At 34.5% G+C, this 25,497-nt stretch overlaps 1 protein-coding gene across 3 annotated transcripts in view; it reads left to right on the top strand.

Annotated features, from left to right (window-relative positions):
* The window catches only part of LOC118736955, a 139,719-nt gene that overhangs the window by 39,435 nt on the left and 74,787 nt on the right, over positions 1–25,497 (top strand). The window contains exon 1 of one of the 3 annotated variants that reach the window (XM_036467131.1): positions 19,415–19,483. The exons of the other annotated variants lie outside the window; for them this stretch is intronic. The gene's annotated coding sequence lies outside the window, so the exon portion shown is untranslated. Of the gene's footprint in view, positions 1–19,414; positions 19,484–25,497 lie in introns of those variants that run through there. 3 annotated transcript variants of the gene reach the window in all.

Here is a 25,497-nt window from a genome sequence, read left to right as displayed (position 1 = left end):
GCAATATCGTTTTGAATTTCGTTGCTAATTAGTTGCACGCATCTGTATGTACGTAAGCTGAAGGCAAATAGTGAATATATAGTTTTTAATTGTCCATGACGCATAATAGAAATGGAAAAAAACGTATTTCAATATGCATAGATATATTCACTCTCTAATGTCGCCGCCAAAGCGCATGGCTACAAAAACACTAATTCCTTTAAACAAGTGTCTGTCTGTGCGCAATAATCTTTACGTTTGTCACTTGATAAATATTTGAATATTTAATGAAAGCTACAGACAATAATTATACTCACACACGTTTTTTTTTATAATTATTCTTTTTTAAATTTCACACTTTTATCTCGCTGTATGACTTGTTGCAATTAATATTTCTTAATTAGCGCAATTTTTTTGTTTGTTTGTTTTTTTTTTGTTTGTCTCTTTCTGAAATAAAATTTATTACAGTCACAAGTATGATTTGTGCAATTAAGCTTTTCCTTGCGACATTTGAATTCAAAGAAAATTTTAGATACGAGTACGGTAATTGACTAATATGAGCTCGTATGAAACGATTGTTCAAGCCTACTAGTTAGTCAGATGTCTGACAGCTAATTGTTAAAATTTTCCGCCTATTTAAGTACTTACTTTAAGTAAGTAAGAACTTCTCATTATTGCAAAGTTTTGTAACCACAAATTTTTCCGCAGAAAATTTAACGCACTTATGCATGAATACAGTGATGGCCACATAATTAGGGAAACGACTTTTCTAGGTGTTCTGACAAATTGCATACATTTTTTAAGACAGTGTAACTCGATTGGTACATTTGTACAGATTTGTACACTTTTATATTGGGCTATTGGTAAAAAAAATTAGACAATTTTTTTTTTGTTTGTAAAAATAGCCAAAACTAATCAAAATATCACTTGACTTAATCTGCTGACCACAAGTGTATGTACATAGTTCATGAAAGTATCAAGTAAAAATAAATCTATACTAAAAGTGAGTGTTTGCCGAAATTTTCCATTCTTTAAAATATTTCTACTGGATTTTTTGCTTAGTCGAAAAAATTAAAATTATGCATAAGTGTAGGTACTATTCGCGTATCACAGAGTAGGTGCTGCCAACAAAATTGTGCAATGCGCGAATGTGTCAGATGCCTTTTGTGTATGCTCTTCTACTCTATATGTTCTATATATATGTATATAGCAAGTGAATTATAATTTATTATTTTTTGTCGCCGATTTGTAGGCCTACACGCAGAAATTCTTTGCTTGCAGCGAACCAAAGGCGCTCGGAGCCGGAGCCAACGTCTATAATCCTATGTGGGTTGAGTGCTGCTGCTGCTCCAACAACAGTAACACTCGTAAAGGTATGCATAATTAAAATATGCTTACATATGTTGACATACCTAAACAAATATATGTACATAGATACAGACAGACAGACAGAATGTGCTTGCGACACGGCAACAAAAGAAAAAAATATATATAAAACAAGTAATGAAAAACATAAACTGGAAACTGAAAGCTATACAGAGAGATATGTAGTAGCATGTAGATATGTTGTTTAGAGCAGAGCAACAGCAGCAACAACAACAACAACACAACGGATAGTATTATACTAAAGGAAAAAAAGGCAAAATATGCTGAAATACTTGGCGCTTTCTCAATTCATTCACCCCACTTGTGAATAATAATTCAATGCGAGCGTTGTTGTTGTTATATTTTTGTTGCCACACTAAACAGCACCAACAGCAGCAGAAGCAACACATATTTGTGGGCATGAAAGGGCTTCATGTGTGAATGTGGCTGCGGCGCATCTCCACTCTACGCACCAACAACTCTCGTTCGATTCGATCTCGTTCATTCACCACAAACTCGCTCACACGCTGCCAGTTTCACGTTTTTTTGCTGCTGCTTACTTAGCTTTGATTTGTTGGTTTACTTGCTGCTGCTGCTGCTGCAGCTAACGTATGCGAGCTTGCATTATTGCATAGCTATCTACTATTTTTTTTTTGATTTGTTTTTCTTTCAATTAAAATTTTTTCATAACTATTTCTGGCCTGCGCTAATTCATTTTCAGGTATTTTTTTTGCAAATATCAGCTTGAGAAATGTTGTAAAGCATTAGCTGGGCGGCGATTTGGCCGCAGCGCTAGCAGCACATCATTTGCTCAATGAAGCATAACATCGCCTGCGCCACTGCACCCACAATTGCTCGCCTCAACCGCTTTCCCCACAACCGCTTTCCCCTGGTTCTTAGTACCTTCTTTTTTTAATATTATTTTATTTATTTATTTTTTTCAAATGTGTCGCGCATTTGCTGTCACTTGCTGCCACTAAATTTTTGTTGGCGACATTTGCTGTTGTCAGATTTTTATATTTGTTACTCTACCTCTGCTGCTCTTATTTCATCAATGCATTCTTTCATCGTTCCTTTGCTTTGCTTGCTGAATCATTGCCAAATATTTTTGTGAAACACCTTAAAGTGTATGTATGTATGTGTGCTTGTGTGTGTGTGTGTGTGTGTGTCCAGATATTTATTTTTGCATTTTATTTGTTTACATACATATTTTGTATATATATTCTATTTTATATCCCCAAGCTGCCAGAAATTCGAAATTTTATGTAATTATTGTACAATAATAATAAATACAATGTGAATCTGCTGTCAACACTTTTGGTGCTTAAGCCCTTAAGTCACAATTTGCATGCATAAGGAAATACGAAATGTAGGCATGTATGTACATACATGCATACATACATACATACATACTATGTAAAATGTGGGCACGTAAAATTGTGCAATGCTCAACAGTGTGATAAATTGCTTTTGGCATAGCCGTTGGCGATTTTTGTAAAAATTTAAAATGTTAAAAATTTACTTTTACATTTTATTTTCGAAAATTTAGTACCTGTTTGCATAGTATGTACTAAACTCCTGCGCAATTCCATTTAAAGGGCCTAAGAAGACATCCGATCGCCGCGCAAATACTTTCCCTCCTTTACTCTCATCGTTCGGGTCAAGTGTGAGTAAGCATAAACCAGTTTCTGCAAGCGTACGTAAATTACCGATCAATAGCAAGACGCGTAGAGTATTTACTTTGCCTTCTGCAACTACTGCGAGTAAAAGGTATTTGACAGTAGAGTACTCTACTGGTAGTACTTGAGTATTTTCGAAGAAAACATACATTTGTGGCAAGAATGATAGAAGAATTTTCTGGATCGCGCATTTGTGGTATCTGAAAAAAACTAAGGACAGGAATGCAGTGGAGCGATGAAGAGAGCGACGAGCAAAACGTACTTTCAACTAAAATGCTGATATACATACCTAAGTACATATGTATGTATGTGCATAGATACATACATATGTGCATAGATACGTATGTGCATAGATACATGTATATGTAAGTGTCCGCATATATTTTTTCTCGTCACTTGTTCTGTCGCTTCACTGCAGCAAAACCAAGTTGTAGGGAAAACCCTGACGATATGCGTACAATTGAAACCATGGGTTCATATTAAATATATTTATGTATGCATGGACATATGTACATATGTTAAAATGTAGTTTCGATTTAAAAAAATCGGATGAAGTTTTTTCTTTCGCCATTCATACACCTCTAATTTTAGTATTTATTAAAAAAACTCAATGAAATTCAAAAACTCTATCTTGCATTTGCGTTTACTCAATACCAATTTGAGCTGTCGCAGTGTTATCAAAAAAAAAAAAAAGTTATCAATAGGTAGGTTCAGAAGGCGCAGCAGTTGAGCGCAACCGTTGCTAAACAAAAATCAGTGATCGTTATGCGTCTTTTGAACGACTTCATACATTAGCTGTCAAATTCAACTCTCAAAGGTACACACCAACATGTTGTCTCAAATGATCAGAAAAATATTACGATCATCTAACACGCAACTATTCAGTTGATCAGAAGTACGCAACAACGCGTTCAGAAGGTGCAATCGCACCAGTTACTGAGCTGTTTCGCCTTCTGAACGTGCCAAATGAAAATTCGTTTCTCTTGAAATCAAGTTATATGGCTGCGTATGTATGTACATATTCCGAAACTTTTTTTTTATTTGTAAAGGCTCTCAAGAAAAACTAAAAATTCATATAAAATTACGCACAATAAATGGAAAATAAATTTTCTTCTATAAAAAATTTCTTAAATCAGTATGCAGCTCTTAAGCACTTTTCAAAATTTTGATTTGCCACTAATAATTTTATTTCGTATAGCAGCATTGCTTAAGTTATTGTTTTTGACAACTTATTTGTTGGTTAATGACTGCAAATAGTTTTATAGAAAATTAGAGACGAGAAATAATACTTTCATAAAAATTTAAGTACATACATAGATTTAAAAAGCTGTTTGAATACAAAAGTTTTATGAAAATGTCACATTAAACAACTGTCTAAATCTATGTTATTTTTTATAAATAAGGCCGTAAACATTTCCTTACATCGTCGATTTCCATATTCTATTTTTACTCTTTCAATTTCACTGACCAGCGCTGCAAACGATATCAACTAGTAGGCTAACAACCAGAATTGAAATTTAATACGCCAGTACTTACCGTACTACAAGTATACAGAGAGTAGATTTGCTACTCCCTTTTGGCAGCAGCAAATATCTCTCGTACGCGATGAGGGAAAGTAGAGTACGTACTTTGGTGGAGTAATAGCAAGTACGTCAAGTATTTACTCTCTCAACGCCAAGTAGTGTATGTATGCGGAAAAAGAGTAACAATGTGTTGGGAGTAGAGTACAATGCAAGGAGTACTTATTGAACGAAATGCGGCAAATACACTTGCGCTGGACTCTAGTATGTACACACTTTTCCGGTGATATTGCGGTATTAAAACGGGTTGCGCTGGGTGTCTTATTTTATTTTAATTTTATTTTATTTTGTTTGGTGTTAATTTCATTGAGGTAGAAATTAAAAATATTTTTCACAAATTTACCAGTTACTCTTGTCAAAAATGTTTGGCTTTAGTAAAGAAAAAATGTACGATAATCGATATACCGATATGTCTCCATTGCGAGATTTAATGAAGTCCTGACAGGATTTAAAGCTAAATATTTTTAGACTTACCACAAAAAAATTAAATCTCAAAAGGCACTACATTTAAGTTAAATCTTCCTTAGATTCCTTAAATATTCGCCTTCAAACTTGTTTACAGAAATACCAATTTTATTATTTTTTTTATTAAAGTTCCTTTAAGTTTTGTATCAGTGTTCTCTTGGGTCTCAATTTATCGGCCGCCATTCTATCGCTTCTGTCGTTTTTGGGTATATAGAATTGCAGCTTAACGAGCCTGTCGGTTATTCGTTTAATCGGAGTTTGTTTATGCGGCCAACCGAGCGCAAAGAAGTATCACTTCAAAAGCTCTGTTGTAGTCCATTATCTTTTACATTTCAGAGCTAAAGATTCTTAGGAATTACTTCAAAAACCGTCGATGTCCAAACTTACTGCTTTTTGTAATCAGCTTGTCTTATCTTATGAGAGCTTTTTTTGAACCGTATTTCATAAGCTAGGTGACCTGAGAGAGCATTCCTTTGTCGCCTACACCAATTGAATTTCACACGATACCACTACAGACTTTTTTCTTAGATTTCGGTCTATTTCGGCGAGATGTTTATTAGCACCTGTCTTTCGAATGGCAGCACTGTAGTGACCCTCGACTTTGCAATGTCGTTTTTCAGGAATCGAAGGCTTATTTTATTAGCATAATTAAACTCTGAACAATCGCCAAAAATAACAACATTTAATGTTGACTCCGAACGGCGATTGTATTTTTTATGAGAAGCTGTTTTTCATGGCAGTGTCAAGTGACACTCGTAGGTTTTGCCATTGCCTGCCGAGGTGTGACCGTTGTTGCTTTGACCAGGGCTTGAACCCGGGAGTGGAAGCGCGCTCTGCTTACCACTACACCGCAGCGGCCGCCATATAGAAGCGGTATTTATAGTAACGATTAGTATTGTAAAGTATAAAGTAAATTGAAATTGATCATCAACTCATCGTTAGAGAAAGTATTATGTTCACCATCGTTAATCACTTTCATTAACCCAGCGCCCATTCGATTTGGAAAAGCTTTTAACAGCCAATGGTGACCTGTTGCTCAGTCCTTAACTTCCTGTTGAACTTACAGTGCTCACATACGTACATATTTACATAGTAAATATATTTAATGGCCATCACAAGGATTTGATAGATTCACTAACTCGTTCCAAGTGATGTCGCTCGGAAACTGATTTATGACAACCATCAGCCTGCCGGCTATAAAAACAGTGAATATTAAATGCGTTTTTGCGATTGCGGAGCAAGAAAGGAAGCATTGCGCTGCGCGTTCATTTTTGCTGTTGCTAAAGTGAATTTTATTGCGCCAGTGCTTTGAGTGGGCTCCAAAAAGTTGTGAGTGAAGTTGGTCACACGACATTTTTGTACAAGCGCACACATGCATATGATTACATTTTTTTTTATTTATTTAATGGAATTTAAAGTATTTTAATTGACACTCAATGCCTTGGTTTTTTTTTTGTTGTTGTGGTGTGATCATAAAAATGCCAACACATCAGCAAAATTATTAGCCACATATGCAAATTTCAATGCCTACGTATTCTTGTATTATGCATACATATGTACATACCCAGCAGGAAATGGGACTAGTTTTTCTAACTATTAACTAACTAGCATTCGTCTAGTGGTAACCTATTTATTAACTATTTCCTTTGGCCCTAACTAACTACTTTTGAAAGGCGATGGCCGCAAAATAGTGAGAACTGGTTTCCTCTGCATTAGATGTCAACTAACTTGTAGTTAACTACTTTTGGACATAAATATCAATAAGAAAACACAAAATATTTTTTTGCTTTTTTTACTTTTTTATTTATTTATTTTTTTATTTACTTTATTTTATTGCATTTCATATTTGTTTACATATTTTGCTGTAGGTGGTCTGATATTCGAACACAGTCAGATATAACCTCAAAATGATAATGTAAAATTTCGATCTTATCTTATCTTTATTTGTACTGAATACGAAAAAGAATCAGCGAAGTTCAGAAAAAAAGTATATTGAAAGTAATTTTTGTGATAGCTAGTTGAAAGTTAGTTATTTATCGAACTCCCCCAAAAAAGTTAACTAGAAGTTGGTTATTTTAATCAATTTATATTTTTTTTCTGCAGGGTATATATGAACATACATATGTGGCTTATAAAGATTTTATGTGCTTATTCTTACGTATATTCCCTCATATATTTACAGTGAAACCCGCTTAAGTACTTAACCCGCTTAAGTAACCAACATTTTTGGGCAATGTGAATTTTGGAATGTAATCTGGAGAAAATTCCTCTCCCCGCTTACAAATTTACAAAAATTTACAAATTTACAAAATTACCTCCCGGCTTATTTACCCAACCCGCCTAAGTACCTCAATTTTTCGTACCCCATTTACCATTTTACCTATAATTTTCCCCTTTTAAGTTCTCTTTTAAAATTCCTTAAAATATTTACTTATTTTGAATCTCAGTCGCAGCGTTACCCTAAAATTGAATGGGCTATAAAACTGTATACTAAAAAATGGATCTGAGAAAAAGAACTTTCAATTTTGATGAATTTTTTTCTTTAAGTGTTCTATAAGATCTCAAGCTTATGTTTAGATGGTATTTGTTAGGGAATGAACCGTATTTTAATAGAAAAATCTTAAATAAATGCGTATACTTAATTAAATGTTTATGTTTTATTCAAGGATTTACATATTTATGTAAGTTAACAAAAAGATGTAACTACATCAACAACTATGTTCGCTTAAGTACCCGCATCGAGGTGCCGAAGCGGGTTCTTTTAAGTACCCAACCCGCCTAAGTACCTCAAAGAGATGACATTTTTCGTGAGGTACGTAAGCGGGTTTTACTGTACTTACATATTTTAAGCCATAAATGGGCCTGTCACTAGATGTCACTTGCTCGACCTTGTGTTTTTACAAATTGAAAGTACGAGTATAACCGCAAAAAGTACAAAGTTTCCCTTCAACTCGTAATAAATAATAATAAAAAAACTTAAAAAAAAAAACAACAACAAAAATATCCACTTACTTACCCATCACTCACATATTTCAACTCGCACACGTTTTTGCGCAATGCGCTGGATTATTCGACATATCTGAAGTGACAAAAAAAAAACTCCCACACCATCGCTAAACAATGAAGTAGTCACAATGGATTTTTTTTTTTTGTTTAAAATGAAATAAACCAGCTGCGCGGCTATCAAAACATCTTTCACGCTCATTTTCAAAATATGTGGATATGCTGTTGGTATGTCGAATTAAAAATAAAAGAAAATAACGCTTCTGTTTTTTGGCTAATTTATATCGCAACACATTTTATTTACATTTATTATTTCGTCACAAAGCAAAAACAAATCAAACAATAAATTAAATGGCAGCAAGAAAGCTAAACACAGTTGCCGCCACGAAGCGTGGAACCAAAACAAAACATGAAATTAGCCTCTCGCGCAATCCGATTTTGGTTAAATTTAAATTTCAACTTTGACTGAATTTTGCGAATTTTTGTGTGGGCGCCCGCGGCCTGTGTTTTCACGTGCTTTGCGCGGTGTGCTAACGATTGTTTATGTACACATTTTATTTTTATATTCTTCTTATTAGTTTACTGAATATGCTATATCATTAGTATTTATTTGTTGTACGTTTTAATTTTTCTTTTATTTGGTTTTCGCGCACATTTATTCCTTAGTTTAGTTAATTTTTTTTAGTTTTTCTCTCTTTTTTCTTCGTTTAAATTCAAGCAATTCATTGGCCTTTAGTTATCCACTATCCACTCATGGTTTTGGCTTTTCACACTTTTTAATGTTTTGTGTAACTATATATATTGGAAAACATTTACTATTTAGTGCCGATTAGCGTATTTTGTTTAGATTTTTTCTATACCCAAAGACTCGGCGAATCCATTTGCAAACATTATTACGCTATCTAAAAACGTTTGTTGTGCCGAAACCAAAACACTACGCCAATTCGTTCTCTCCTTAGTATAGTATAATAAAATTGACATACGCAGTCCTTATTTTTTTCTTATTTTCTTGTATATATGTACATATACACTTTACAACCATGAACAGGATGGTGATGGGGCATTTTAAGTTCAAGCACAGTGTTAAGTTTTCATTTAAAGGCTTTGTAAAAGTACAATTACAACCAAAGCATAAAAGCTTATCTGTTTGCAAAACTAAACTAACTGATTTCACCACAAAAGCTCTCACAATGTCCCACAAAGGAAGAAGGTTCTTTTTGTCTTTTGGTATTTTTTTTTTATAAAAATGAAAGTAAATAATAACAATAAAAGCTAAAAACTGAAAGAATATTTAATTAAAAAAAATTAAAAAATAAATAAAATATGTTTCTAATGAAAAAAAAAAAAATCTTTTTTTTATTTCATTTCACTTTCAGAAACTCACGTTATTTATTTTTTCTTTTATTTACATTTTTTTATATTAATTTAATTTTCTTATAATTTTTAGTTTTTATAGTTTTAGCAAGAAAAATATATCTACATTTTTTAATTTTATTTTTGAAATCAATAACATCTAAAAACTAAAAACAATTAGATTAAAAAATATCTTATGACTTTTGTTGCTTTTATTCTGTATAATACTGCCAATTTTTTACGAAGTTAATAATACATTTTTCTTTGGCAAATATCACTTTGTTAGGCTAAACCCTAAAAATATAAAAATTGAATATTCAAAAAATTTTATCTTTGCCGCCGAAATACCACTGTCCGTCGGGGAGTTCGCAAAAGTTCTAAAGTGCAATTAATTAAGTTTTTCATCTCAACAAAAGTCGGTATTTTCAAATATACGATTAATATTTAATTATTTATTTTTTTCGCTAAAACACTGTTCCCACTCGCCGTCTGCTGGCTGCTGTCTCCTTTTGCCTATTGCCCTTCGTCCATTACTTCCAACCAGTTGGTTGCTGTCAACTTCGTCGTCCATTTGAGCCGCTAATGTGGTGATGGCGATGATGGTACTGCCGCTAATGGTACTGCCGCTAATGGTAGTGGTGGTGGTGGTTCATCTAGCGGCTGTTGTTTCAGTTGTTATTTTTTTTATGTTGTTGTTGCTGTTGCTGTTGTTGCTAGTGGTTAAATTAACTTTTGCAATTCGCGTGTCATTGCTGACAACTGGTATATAAACAACCATGCCAAATAGCAACGTGCAGCAATTGGGAGCGTTCAACTGGCGGCGGCGATGACGACGACGACGACGACGACGACGATGACGACTGACATCCAGTCAACCAAAGGACAGACGACGGCTCACAAATATACAGAGCTGCAATGGCAAACTTGTACATTAAAAATTACAAAATAGTTGGAGAGGCGAACATACAAATCAACTAGCCACTTTTTTTGCCTGGCAGACGACAGCTCAATGTGGTGGACAGCAGCAAAGTAACCACCGTCCGTCAGTCATTCAGTCAGTTAAGCAAGAAGATATTTTTCATAAGTATGCTTGCACATCTATGCATGTACATATATATCTGTATGTAGTATGCAGGATGAGTATAAACGCAAAGGGGGGCTGTTGCAGTGTGGCACAGCCGATAAGATGTGTACATTTTTCAATGCCAAGCGCAAGGAGGTAATACTAAACCAAAGCTGATTTGCCATACTACCATGCCCTTCAATTACAAACGTGTCTACACATACATACATAGACGACTACTTGCAAAATGCACTTAGCCAATTGCGTTTGTATGTACCCTGCAGGAAATGTATCTAACAATAAGCTAACTTTAAGTTGATTATTTAGGAAGGAGCTAAAAGTCACATTTCTATGCCGATAGCCGCGAAATAGTCAGGCGTGTGGTTACCTCTGTATTAGATGTAGTCAAGGGTGGTTACCTTTGATGAAACTAACTTGTAATTAACTACTTTTGGACTTAAAATATCAATAGGAAAAGCAAAATATTTTATTTATTTATTTTTATTTTTTTTATTTTATTACATTTTATATTTGATCACATATTCTGCTTTAGGTGGTCTCATATTCGAACTCTGTCGGACATTACTTCAAAATCATAATATAAAATTTCGATCTTTTTTCGACCTTTTATTTGTCCTCAATTCGAAAAAGTAGTTGAGAAGTGCAGGATATTTAAATAGACACGCGTTTGACGAAAACAATCTCCTTCATTACTCCTGCATTAATTGTCAACTAATGTTTTTTAAGCAGGGTAAGTGCAGGGTGGTTCAATGGTGTGGGTGTTGTGAGTAGATTCAAGCGCGCGTCCATCAAGCCAGTCAGTCGCAGTTGTCGGTCCTCTCCAACTTGGCGCGCGCGCGAACGTTTTGTAAGCCAACTTGAATTGCACTTTTTCAGTTTCATTTTGTTGCACTTTTTTCTCTCATCCTTATTTTTGCCTGTTCTGTGTCCTGTGGGTAAGTCGAAATATATATAGCAGCAAAATGATATTTTTCGCTTTTCACTTTTTCTTACTCGCCTGACATACTAAGTATGCCGAGTGTGGTTCTGTGTGGATGAAAAGGTAGAAGAAGAAGAAGAAGAAGAGTAGTAATTACCGGCCTCCGATACACAACTGAAAGTGCATTTATTTGCCGGGTTATTTTGTTTTTGTTTTGCCATTTTACTACTAGTGGACATCGGTGCGCTTCTGCATTGGTTTTTCATTTGTCTCTGTGCGGCTGGTTGCGTCTCTGCTCTGAAATATTGCCTTTTCCGCCCACACTATTTTAGCGCTTTATGCTGGACTTTAAAGAAACTCTAGTACACGTTCTTCTTCGTTCTTTGCCCCGTTCATCTCACCGCTTGGTTCACAGTAGTTGCGAATACATAGTAGTTTTCAGTAGTTTTCGTTTCCTCAGTTCCTGTTACAATTAAAAGTCGTTGACTTTTGTTTCCCATTCGTTACAATATTCCCACAATTGGAAGTTAAATCAGTAGAAAATAGTTGACTTAAATACGAGAATGTAGTTAGTTGCATACAAAGTTTCATTTCGGGGTGGCAATATTCGATTTTTCAATTAAAAGCGAAAATTTTGCGCAGCAGATAAGTTGTATGTAGGTATGTATGTGCGCTTGAGGTTTGGTTTGGAATAGTTTTGTCTGTTGCTGCACGAAAGTGAAAATCTGGAGACCACAGTGTTGTGACTCGTGTTCTGTGTTTATATGTGTGTTTATATGTGTGTTTGGGGTATTCGATCGGCACTTGTTGTAGGGGTGAACTTTTGCAAACTTTGTTAAAATGAGTTTTAATTAAATAAGTAAAAAAAACAACCATTTTCATGATCTAATTTGCTCTTCTCTACAACTAATCTCTTTTCTAGTTAAAATTTGATTAGATTGTAGGGAAATTGCATTTTAAGCACCATTGAGCTCATTGCCATTTAAGAGCGAGCTACTTACCATACGAAATTTAATAATGGAAAATTAAAGGGTTGCTTTAGAAGAAGTGTTCAATTCACCAAAATTATAACTGCACGAGAAGGCACCGGGCGAAGTAAAAGGCCATACAATTTTTTTGGTATGTTTATGGTTATACATACTAGTATCCGACCGAGAAACGGGGGTCCGGTTACCGAACAGTTCGGGATAGTTTCATTTCTGTAATTTTATTTTATTGTTTTATTTTTATGGAAACTCTTATTTCTTGGCATTGTTTTAATATTATTTCCTGTCCTGAAGTTTTAATGCCCGGTACAACTTTTAATAAGTTAAAATTTCAAAATGGCTTTGTAGATATAAATACAATGGGGGTGGGGGTGGAACGTTTATTTAAAGTTAATCTCGTTTGGTACGTCGTGCGCACTTCACTGAATAAATGTACTGATTTTTCAAGCTATGTAATTTTTACTATAAAAAGTTCGGATTCTGTTCAGTTACGGCCGAACTTAATGGAAACTGCGGATTTTTCGGTTTTGCTTCGGACTCGGCCAAAAATTTGAGTTCGGTCGGACATTAGTTTATATAAGAAAAGGTCAACAATCAATTAATGGAGGTCGATATCTTTTAATTGCTAATTTTATCTTGCCAATTAACTGCATGTGATAATTTTTCTAAACCAAAATTAATTTTTAATGATTTTAATGGTTCATTTAAGCCGAAAAATCGATTAGCTCCATTATTAGTTGTTGTTATTAACCACAAAAATACATACTTATGTATAATTCGCCACATTTAATTAAATTATAATGAAAAATTTAAGTCCACGACCATAAAATGAACTTTTAATCCAACAATTTTCTAACAGCTTTAACTAGCAGTTGGTTGGTTGGTAAAAGCGTCGCCTGAGTACGTCCCCAGGACCCAATTAGTGTCGATAGCACCATTTTGATACGCTTACTCTGGGATCCTTCCATTTATCTGCTTTCATGATTCGTTGGGTTCGTCAAACCAATGAATGTATTTAATTTGGAGGCCTCCTCTAGGTCGAAAAGATAGTCTAGGAACGTTTATTTACTTCCCTTCAGATTACAGCTACGGCACCGAGGGTTGCATGGAAGGCCAATTTTAGGTGCATGTTCACCAACGAACCAATGTCCCGTTATCGTGGCTGTTAGTTTGACTATATCTTTCCTTGGCCTCTTGAGAAGTTCTTCGGTCTTTAGCTTGTCATAATACGGCCACGCGGTTCCACGCAGTTTTGCAGGTTTTAAGGTTGTTCCAACGTGTATCAGCCATACGTATGTCCAGTTCAGCGTAATCCTTGTATTTTTGTGTGATTAGCTATGTCTTTATCATTACAAACCACATTAAGTCCATCATTCAGAGAGGCCGTTAGGTCTTCCGTAGAATAGTTCTCTCGAAACATCCAAAGATACCCTATCTTTGTTCGGTTTGGTAGTTGTGTGTTTCCGGCCAAAATGGCTTAAACTTCTTAAATGCGAGTTCTTGAAGAATTTTTGTGTAACTGCCACCAGATCCGCTTCTAGTTTCTAGGTCGACTTAAATCTGTTTCAGTATGTTATCAATCTGGTTAAACCTGTGAGCTATTCTATTCAAATTGTATGGCTTAAATGAGACTATTCTCATACTTATTAACGTCAAAGCTAAAAAGATATCAGCATTTGTTATCAACAACGTAGACTAAAAAATGTGATATACATTTACTTATATCCCCAAACAACTAAAAGGCGAATCTCCTCGTACATTCCTCAAACTATTTATGCACCAATCAACTACAATGTAATTAAAATCATTGCTCTTTGATGACGTTAAACATTTAAACAACTTTGCTCACTTTTTGCCAATTAGGTAAAGCAACATACCAGTGCGTTTAAATATTTGTTGTTGCCATACCAAAAAAAAAATATGCACACTGCTGATATTTAGTAGCAGCATACAGCAATTGTCGTAGCGGATTGGATATAGCAAACAAGGTCCCTACAGAGTTTCGCCGTCCAAAGCGAGTGAGGATGTTGATCCAGACGAGTTTTATATGTATGTTATATGTACATAGTTTGTATGATGTAATGTGCGAAATAAATGAGCAAATGAGATTTAGGAGTATGGCAAATAAAAGAGGATTTTTAATTGGAAAATTTGGTTGCCATACAAATTAAGATCGGCAAGTGTACACAATGCTGATTGTAAGCGTTGTACAAAATTGCCACTATAATAAAAAAAAAAAAAAAAAATATATATATATGTAGTGTGAAAAGTTGTTGACTGTCTCCAGGCGGCAATTGATACATATGTTGCAAAAATTTTAGCTCTCGCGTCCTGTCTGCAATAAAAATATTTGGCGCTGTCGCTTGCTTGCTCTTCAGTTGTCAACAGAAATCAATGAAACTTTCATAGTGACATCCAACTATGGAATCATATCGGTGGCGGCAACATAACGATAGTGAGTTATCGGAACCTAAGCAGATTGCTAGGAAGAGAGCGCAAGCCCCAGCAACAGAAATGGGCCGAAACGCGCGTACACTGGACTCCGACAGCTGATTTACGCAGATGTGGAAGTCTCCTATCTGGATAGCCGAATATTCGGATAACAAAATAAACGGATGTTAACCGGATATGCGGATTTTTCATTCTAAAAACGACAATAAAATAACAATTCTTTGTGTTGTATTATTTATTTTGCAACTCCGATATACTTATGTATCTATCTGATTAAAACACCCGAATATACGGATAGCCGAATATTCAGATGACAAATATATATCTGAATATATGCACGTATAATCTGGAGAGTGGTTAATGGTAGTTCTGCTTTCTACTACTGAAGATTTCGGCATGACACTGAGGAGCACCCTATTAAAAGTTCTCGTATGTACATCGGTATTGCTGGTCGTGAGATGAAAATCCTGTTCTCTTACAAATTTTTCCTACAGGGCAAAATACCTACAATTATGCTTATACTACATATTTGTAAACATTGCAAAATTCTTTTCTTTTATTGTAAGCACCTAAATTCAGGTGTTTGTATACGCCATTGTATTTTAATCACTGATAAATAAAGTAAATTTACTTTCATATTTTCACCAATGCAACGGCCTCCTGATAAAGTTAAATTCTTTGCAAACAATCGCAAAGATTACTCAGCAATTTACAGTTGACTATTTTCGTATGCGAATATTTGCAACATTTTCGCCGCACCCAAGTCAGCATTTTATTTCGTGTGCTCTCTTTTATTTTTTCCATGTTTGCGCACAATTTTCGCAAATAATTCCCTTTATCATTTTAATTGTTTCTCAATTTTCTGCACCCACTTACAACACACACACACACACACACACCCGAAGAGGCGGCTTGTGCAGGAGCCGGGTAAGTAACTATATTTGTAGGAGTAAGTACATATGTACGCGTGCTCTAGTTTTCTACGAAATTTTTATTTTTTTTTTTCAGATGCGACGTTTGGTCGCTCCAATGCATTGTGGGTGTGTTGCTTCGCATTTAAAATCAACGCAATATATTTCTTCTTCTACACCAATAATTTTCCGCACTTTGCACTACTTATTTTTTTTTTTATTTTTTATTTTTTTGAAAACTTCTGACAGCTTGACTTGCCATGCCGCTTGTTATTGTTATTGCTATTGCCACAGTTTATTACTTTTATTGGGCAAATACGGAAATTAAAATGGAATTACTTTTCAACATTTTCCGTGCAACTTGCTGCAAGTAGTGTATTTAGGGCGCACTACTTACATAGCACGCCAAGTTTAGAAGTGATGTAATTTTATGTGTATGCCGATGTGAACGATAACTTTCATTGAGTCAGTTGGGTGTGATGCGCTCTTCTATTGTAGGGTATGGCTAAAATGTGGTTTGGCGGTGCTCAAGGACGTTGATCGATATTAAATTATGGAAAACTTAGAGCTCGCAATTATTTCTTTTATTGATAATATCTAATCAATCGTATATAAAATTGGTATTTTTCGTCAAAAATCGTAGCAAATCTACTACGATCGTAAGTAAGTTCTAACGCTGCTAACCTTTTAAGTGTAAACTTCCTCTTATGTATTATCTATTTCTTCCTTTTTTCAATAACTACGCCGCTTTATTTACCTTTGACTAATATTGTTTTTTACCTAATTGATTGCTGCACCTACAGACATACATATGTACATGTACTTACATATATACATACACGTGCTTACATTTAGCTAAAAAGTTAATTAAAAGAGCAAACAACATGAGTAAATATGTATGAACAAGTGCAGTTGTTGGCTAGCGTCCCCGAGGCGCTTTTTTAAGATCATTTACATACTTAATTATGTATGTATGTATGTTTGTGTGTAAACACATACACACACATAAGTAAAGCTTATTTTTGCATTGATCATGAAAACACAGCTCAATTTGTAAATGAAATATGTAAATAAAAAAAAAATCGACATTTTACTAATTGCAGGCCTTTTTGGAAATGCGTCACATTCGTGCTTTGTGCAGCTGAATTTTGTATGTAAACATTTTTTTAATTCCAAAATAAATATCCCAATAAAAAAGCAAAATTATGCCCGAAGCATTTTAAATATTTTTCAATAACTTCCATAACAGCAAAAAAAAAAACAGTGAGGACAAAGAAGTCGTTAGGTAATTTTTAGATGAAGCAACATTCAAGCTTTCTGTGTTCGAATGGATCCTACTCTATGTAAAAGGTGAGTGACAACCTCCGGAATAGAGGTACAGGAAACATAAACATATCCGACAGGGGTGGCCACTATAAAGGACTCAGTCGACAGGTACAGGACAGTAGGAGATTTAGTGCGATTAAAGTTCCACATTGACGGTACTAAGACTTTCGATGCACGATTTGATGCAAAGAAATGATAACGATAAAGTTCTCTATCGTTACCGATAAATCTGATGACAATGATAATGTTGTCAATACATAACGACAACGGTGAATGAACTAATAAAAACGTCCGTAACGCTAGCTGATCCACTTCTCCAGAAAAAGCCGCTGGCTGACCCACCCACTAAATTTCGTCGAACACTGGTAAATATTGTTCAGGAATTAGGTGCTATTTAGGTGTTTTTAAGGACCACCAAAAATTAATTAAAACCACCGGTGCACGCTCGGTTTCCGAAATATTCGCAAAAATATGTTTTTAGTCAGCCAGCATCACGTCACGGTAGCTGACCAACCCACTAAATTTCGTCGAACACGGGTAAATATTATTCAGGAATTAAATATTTACGAGTGTTCGACGAAATCTAGTGGAGTGTGCACCGAAATAAATAAAAAAAGCGAAGACTTCCTAGCTATATCTAATATTTATATATATATATGTAGTTGTACATGTCTAATCATCGTCATCAATGAGGAACTTAATTTTTTCAGCTCTAAGTACAAACTAATGGAATACTAAAAAACGCGTTTCCTTTAATTATCAACTTGGGCTTTTTAGTAAAGCCGAGTTTCCACTAGACACTAAAATGCCAAAAAAATTTGCCATCAACAAAATGTTTAATGGATACAATAACTATTTTACTGAATACTTTTACTCAAATAACGAGTACTTTTAATACTTTATTGTGCCATTAAAATGTATATCAAAACTTGGCATAATAGTTATGAAGTATCGTATAAAATATCTCGTGTAATTTTTTAAAAGACAATTTTTTTTTGTCATGCCTAAACCGAATTTTCATTAGGTATTTGAAGTGACAAATAATACAAATGAATTTACCATTTTTTAATGCCCCACTTTTTTTTTTAATTTTTCCCAGTGGAAATCCGGCATAATGAAAAATTCGGTAGTAGCCAGTCTGTTGCAAATAGAGGTCTCGTGACTTTATATCATTCAGCTTTAATTGTAATTTTAATCAATCATCTGTTTTTGCCAAATTTGCTAAGCCAGAATTTTTTCTTGATTCTTGGTTTCCCATTATGAATAACGTAAAATTGCTATGCAAAGATAAAAATATAAAATACTCAAAAAACATAAAAATTACATACATACATACACTGGTGGCCCGATAATTAGAAACGATTTTCTTTTACAAGTTTTGACCATGTATTTCAATTTATTAGGTTTCATTTTCATTTGCATGATGCTACAACAAAAATCATTTTAAAAAAATTTCGAGCATACTTTGTATGGAAGAAAATGGTTAACATAGTTAGCGAAAAAAATTCTAAAAATCAACAAGAGCTTCGAGCTTATTCCAACTTGCACAATATTAAACTAAAGCCTATTAGGCTATAAAACTGCTTTACCGAATTTTCTCTAGAACTTCCAATTAAATAGTTTGAAGTTTTGATCGTAATTTTTAATCCTCGTCGAATTATTATAAATCGACACAAAGTTTAAAACTTTGAGTTATGTATGTGTTTTTTTGTCGCATGCACAATATTTTCCTAAAAAATAAATTAGCACTAATAAATAAAAATAGATGGTCAAAACTTGTAAAAGAAAATCGTTTCTAATTATCGGCCCACCAGTGTACATGCATGACACGATCAATCATAACTCATTAATGCTAAGTTCGCCTGCATTTCTTGCCCCTTCATAATCGGATATTTTAATGAAAGGTTTAAAATTCTTTTGAATAAAACAAAAAAAAAACGTATTTAAATGTGAAGTGATCGCGTGATTATTGATTATTGCCTACTTCTACACACGATCACTTAAAAGCATTCGTCAATGTCGTCTCCAACGTTTTTCGCCTTTTATAATACATAATTTATTGTCATTCATGGCCATTTGGATTCTCCCGGCGAAGCTTTTTTTTCTTTCGAAATTAACTCGTTCTAAGTTTTCAATTTTAATGTTGCGTGCTAAGTAATAGAAAACATAGAAAATCTATTTATTCTTACCTTCCATGCTTCAATGATTTGGAAGATATGTACTTATTTGTCTATAGAGTTTTGTATTTACATACATAATTATTAGTTGTTTACTAACCATTTTTTTCTGTTTGTGTATTTGCAGGTAAGGAACTTTATAACAGTCATCACTGTTAGTTTGAAGTGAGTCAAACAGCAATTAACGTAAGAAATTGCTTATCAGGTAAGAACCACAATGGTTAGTTGAAGCTCATTTAAGGTTTTCTGACATCTGACTAATTTTCTTTTGTTAGTTTAATGTTCATTAATTTTTTATAAAATTAAAGTTTTTTTTTTTGATGAAAGTAGCACATTCAATTTTAGTGTAAAGTGTTAAGTGCAAGTTTGAGTTATTTAAAAATCCGCATTGATTTTTGGATTTTTTTGGTATTTTGTTAGGAAAAGATAGTGCATGCTACAGCAAAATATCATGTCGTTCAAAGCTTTGAAATTTGTATAAGGTTTATATTAATTCGAAGAAGTTCCAAAAAGGAACATCAAAATATCAAACTTTTTTTTTGGAATTTCTAGAAATAATTCGGGTAAGCAGTTTTGTAGCCCATTCAATTTTAGTATAATATTGTGCCAGTTTGAATTAGCTAAAAATCTCGTTGATTTTTGAAAATTTTTTTCGCCGGCTATGTTAAGCGATTTCTTCCATACAAAGTATGTGCAAAAGTTTTTTTTTGTATGGGAGAAAATGAGCAACACCGCTAACAAAAGAAATTCTCAAAAATCAACAAGATTTTTTAAAGGAAAAGTGTTACCTCACAGGTGGTCCCATACTAATATGGTTTAAATCCGATCATTGGATTATGAAGAAATTACGGATAATCTTTAATTTTAATTTTTAAAAACAGAAACGTTGTTAACAAAGTATCAATGAACTTTAACTGCATTCATTTTACTCATAATGTTAATTAAGCATAAAGCAAATTAGTCAAATATTTTTGTTTTTGGTTAATCAAAATCTTGATTGCTGGAGTAACTGAACTTTTGACTGTAATCATGATTTCCAATTAATCGAATAATTGAGTTATTGACTTTATGATTAATTAAAAGTTTGAATAGTTAATTACGTGTACAGCCCTACTTCGAATGAAATCTATGTAGAGAGTGGCAATACACTGTAGTAAATCAGTCCATCTCCTTGTTATATATGTAAGTCACTGATCTACACAGTTTATGGTAGCCAGATAATTAAAAAAAATTTTGAACCAATAAAAAAAGCTATTTGCTTTCGAGCTATTTAGTATGAGCTCTTAGTACAAACAAGGAATTAACGACTTTAATGCTGCAAAAACGGTTTCAGAACAAAAAAAAAAAGCAGAAAAACTTCAAGATTATTTAACTCGCTCCAATTAGTAAAGCGGACTTCCAATTGCAATTCTTAAACATCCAATGCTTTCTTATCGCCGCTATACTCTGAAGGCTGCGCCTATCTAATTTCCATGCTTGTACTATTTCGCAAGTATGTATTTCTTTATTTCGTTTTCTATTCACTCGCTTATCTATGATTCTTCATTTCCCATGAATGGGTGGCAACTTTTGTCCGACTTTCTGACATATACATATATGTATGTAAGTAAGTACTGCAACTACGTTCAACGCTGTTTGTCTTCGTAGAGGAAGTGCGCTTTGCACTGGTTATGAAGCTTTTGTTTGTAAAGTTTTCTTTTCATTTTATTTAGAGTTGAAATATGCAATTGCAAGGCATGTGATATGTATGTACATACATATGTATGTATGCATGTATGTATTCACGAGTAAGTTGCCAATTAATTGTTTATGTGGCCGTTGCATTTGCTGGTTGGAGGTGTTAGGTTCTTAGGCATACATACATAGATACCTTGCAATGTTAGTGTTGCACAAAGTTCAGTGTGGAGGCAGGAATGCATGTATGTACATACATATGTACATTGACGCCTCGCCCAAATTCTACCATCCACTTTTGTGCCTACATACATAAATTTGTAAACACCTTCGTTTGCGTCGTGGCATGTGCCTCATCGCCCATCCGCTTCGCTGCTGTCTGTCGCTTTTCTGGGCTTCTTGTCTCGGGTTTTGAGTTCTTTTATCTCTTAACTGTAATATGTTGCATGCAACATGATTTGCAATTTAAAACAAAACATTTTGTGCTATTCTCTATCTACTTTTGGCTGTCTCAATGCTTGGCGCTTTTGTTTGCTCGTTTGCATGTGTTTGTGTGGCACAAAAGGAAGCCATATCGGTTGCAAGCGCATTTGGCTTGCTGTCATTTCCTTTGGTTTTGTTCTTATTTTCGTTTGTTGTTTTTCGAATTTATGTTTGTGTAATTGAATGCGCTGAGATGCATGGCATGAGCGGAAAATGCGACCAGAATAGAACTAAATGCAATGCAATGCATATGTATATATGTATGTGTGTGAGTTTGCTACTGCATAATATATGGAGCAGAATGGGTCAGAGCAACACTTTTGCGGATATACATACATACACATAAGTTTGCTGTGATATTCAAGCCTTCGAGCGATTGCGCTGCCTCTGCGTAGATTCTAGGCCGTGAGGGTTGGTTGTGGCAGCGTTCTTATCGCTTGCTGCAATTGTGTGGCCGTCAGCCCCAGCTACTGTGAGGCTTGCAACACATTGACCCTACGCCACCATGACCACCCCAACAAAAAGCAATTTGGCGCAATATCGCTTACACCGCTGGCCGCTTTTTCTGCGTATACAAATTAGCGAAAACTGATAGCGCTGTGGCATGTGTGGCAGGCGTTAGCACACAGCGCGAAGGAATGGTGCGCAGCTCTTTTGAATAAGTAAATTGGCGCAATTTTTTTGTTAATTAAAATATTTTACGCCAGTTAAGGTTGCATTCTAATGGCGTTGCCCTAATTTTTGGCAATCACTGTTTTTGTTTAAAAATTTTTTTTTAACTTTTCCGTTTTTATGTTTTTTGTTATTTATTTCATTTGTATTGGAGCATATTTTAAAGTTCGTTATTTCTTTTAAACTTAACGTCCCTGTTTTCGCTAATTTTCTTTTACGAACGCATTCTATGCACATCAAGAAGTGCCGGAAAAAATGCCAACGCTCTGTATCAAAATTAGCATAAAAATACTTGGTGGAAAGTCAGCTTAAAGTACTCGCGAAACTAGGGTAAACTGTCATAGACGCTTACACAACTACATACAATAACATATACATACACTCTCGCGAGCATAGCCAAACACTGGAAGGCAGCTAGTAGAAGTGTATCAAGGGCAATAGACAATATGGCGGCCGTAGCAAGAAATAAAATATATATGAAAAAAAAAACTAACCTAAGTGGATTTGTTGCAAGTTATTGTTGCTGTGATTGGGCACACATGAGCCAGGGGGGGTGTAGATTGCCATACACGGCAAGCTTTTGAGTGATGGCTGACTGACTGCCTACCGCTTGCCTGCCTGTCTTCTGCCATTCGACGACTTTGCAGTTAGTCGCCCTCGTTTGTGTGCCCGCTTGTTCTACCTCGAAGGGTCTTCACGGCACGGCAATCGATAATTTCTTTGCTTAGCTAATTTGTTGGCACAAAATGCGCATTCAACACAATTTGTTCACTGGAGAATAGTGTGAGTATGTTGGTGTGCACACTGTGCATGCATGATCCATAGAAATGCTATGTAGCGCGAGTGGAACGCGCTGATAACACTTGCCAATCTCCAATGGTTAAAGTTTTGCTTCAATAATTTGCTTGACTTTCTATACGAATTTTAGCGCCAAATACGTTTGTTTTCATAGTTATTCTTTGTTTAATGTTATTGTTAAAAATGGCGTTCAAACATGTTCTTTTAAATTAGTGGAGTTCTAAAATCTGAAGATTAAATTTCAACGAAAACTTGAGAATATTCCTATATTATTATGTATGTATATATGAAGGTACATACACTGCCGGAACAAAGTATTGGCACAACAAATTTTTCACAATATATGCAACAATTTTCATTCTAATATTTTTCCGCTAATTTCGTATAAAAATATGGTTCATTCTACAACAAAAAACATAAAAATATAATTCCTAAACTTTGTGCAAAACTCGCAAAAATTTCATCGAATTTTCATGAAAATTTTCAACTTTTTAATCGGATTTCTTAGAATTTTTTGGAGTATGCAGATTTGTAGCATATCTATGATCTCTGGCTAAATTTTACAATACTTCACTAAAATTTTAGTAAAATTGAAAGCCAAAAAGGCAGTGAAAAATCGGTCTTGCACAAATTTTCTGGGAAGGCTTTAGAATCATTTTCTAAAAATTTCTATATTTTAATTTTGATATAAAAGTTCAAGGCACTTTCGTTCCACGACAATTTTTTTGGGTACTTTCTTGGTATTTGATACTTGCAGGTTTGAGGAGTTTTTGTGATTTATTCATGAATTTCGAGATTTTTTTTTTAGAGACTGGAGATATTTTTGGTGTTTTCAATAACTTTTGTTGGAATTTTTGAAATTTTATCGGTACTCGCAGTATTTTTTTTTTTGGCATTTTCGGTGTGTTTTTTTGTAGCTTCGGTATAGGTTTTGAGACTTTTCGGATTGTGTTTGGGACTTTCGGGATTGTGTTTACTTTCGGGTTTTCCGTGGATTGCGAGATTTTGGCGGAGGTTTCGAGATTTTTTGTGACTTTCATGATCTTTTGCGACTTTCCTGATCTTGTGTGCCTTTGTTGTGGCTCGCAATTTGCTCTTGAAACTTAAAGGATCCTCTTGAGGCTTTACAATTTTTGGAGTTTTTGACACTCGTTCTTGAATATGGGATGTTTTAGGATTTCCGAGATTTTTTTTTGTGACCTTTGCCCCTTTTTGTAACTTTCACAACCTTTTGTGACTTTCGTGATCTTTACTTGCTTCCGTGGTCTTCTGAGCCGATCTTTTGTGACTTTCATAATCTTATGTGGCTTTCATGATATTTTGTGTTTTTCGTGATTTTTTTTTGTGACTCGGAATTTGGTTTTGAAACATTAAGGATCTTTTGAAGGCTTTAACTTTTTTGGGACTTTTGGCACTCTTTCGTGAATATGGAATCTTTTATGACTTTCGTGATCTTTTGTGACTTCTTTGCGACCTTCGTTATAACTTTTGTAATCTGTAATGATCTTTTGTGACTTGGTTTTTGGGAATTTTTTCTCGCGAATTTCGAAAGCCGAGGATCATTCAGATTGTTTTCCCGGGACCATTCGAAGACTTCGTAATGTTTTGTGTTTTATTCCAGACATCGAACATTTTCGTACATCAAAGTACATTTAAATCTTGAGGTTGCAAGTCCTTTTTTCTCAGAAATATGCAAATTTTTACTTAAAATAAAAAGCGTAGTACTGCTCTGTCCAAAGCCACTTTAGTGAAGAAGAATAACCTTTTAAGCAAGCGTAAGGCCGTAACTAGAAATTTTGTTGCCAAAACAAAGCTGACATTTAAAATACACTTTGTATAAATGGTGTGTGTACTTGGACAATGAACTGTAGGTGCCAAAAGCTTCGTTTATTATTCACAGTCACAGTTGCCAAATTGCCATGAAAAGTTACACGACAAAACTTTATTATTAACTTAAGTGTTCGCTAACAAAATGAGTGTTGGTTAGCGCAAACGTAGGCGTGAATTGATCACCAAGATCAAGCTATTTGTCGCACTTAGACTTTTTCTTAAGGGGTTTGCTGAAGTCGCAGGTTTGTGCCAAGAAGCGCAATCGATCGATGTGCTTAAAGTCCACACATACATAAATATGTATAACACAAAGCTTCTTTGATTCCATTCTAATGTCGACCCGCCATTATTAGAAACCCCTTTTAGATTTTATCTGCATCGAAGATATAGCGCAAAATATCAGGCGATTTAAATTTTTTTTTGCCTTCAAAAATAATGAGTTTCTTTACTCGTATGGAGATTATGTTCTAAATTTAAGATTTTGATTTAAAAAATTTACAACATAACTAGTTAATTTTTTCCCACTAGTCTCAATTTTTTTTCGTCGATTCTGAATTCCAACTTTTAGTCACCTTATTGTCAATACTTTCCACTTGTTTTCGACTCTTTTATAAACCATTCTTTTTGCAATTTTCACGCACTCTCTCTCGAGTCGATTGCCAAAAGAAAAAAAGACAACAAGCTGAAAAATATATACATACATGTTGTTATTAAATAAATAAATCACAAGCAATAAACACGCACTTATCATGGCTTGCTACA

This window comes from Rhagoletis pomonella, unplaced genomic scaffold (genome assembly GCF_013731165.1).
Source record: "Rhagoletis pomonella isolate Grant_MI unplaced genomic scaffold, Rhpom_1.0 Rhpom_scaffold_00004, whole genome shotgun sequence".
In the NCBI taxonomy this organism is placed as follows: domain Eukaryota; kingdom Metazoa; phylum Arthropoda; class Insecta; order Diptera; family Tephritidae; genus Rhagoletis; species Rhagoletis pomonella.
This window is presented reverse-complemented; position numbering and strand designations above follow the sequence as displayed.